Source organism: Penaeus monodon, chromosome 28 (assembly GCF_015228065.2).
Source record: "Penaeus monodon isolate SGIC_2016 chromosome 28, NSTDA_Pmon_1, whole genome shotgun sequence".
NCBI lineage: Eukaryota > Metazoa > Arthropoda > Malacostraca > Decapoda > Penaeidae > Penaeus > Penaeus monodon.
Genome location: NC_051413.1, coordinates 4,941,080 through 4,941,477, shown reverse-complemented (window position 1 = coordinate 4,941,477; position 398 = coordinate 4,941,080).

Genomic DNA, 398 nt, shown 5'->3' with positions numbered 1-398 from the left:
GTAAGTCAAACATCCTAAAAACAAAAGCATGTTCACAGATGTCCCCTTGGCCTGAGGGGTTAACAGTATAAATTTCGTTATGGATGGATTTGTATAACTTGTATATTCCTTTATTAATAACTACATATGCCTTCTATATAGGTGATTATTCCTAAATTTATGTAAATTTTTGCATTTTTGATATAGATGTCTCTGAAGTTGGAGACATTTTTCCCTGAAGCTTTTTGTCTTGTGTAGATATTGCTTTAGGGTCATGCATGGTTTCTTGTTATATATTACTTACATTTTAAAGGGAATCTATGTAATGACTTTGCTTGTGATAAAAGAACAAAAAGAAGAGTTGACAACTAAATTAGTTTGGGTATATTATAGTTCAGATATCAAACTATTACTGGAGA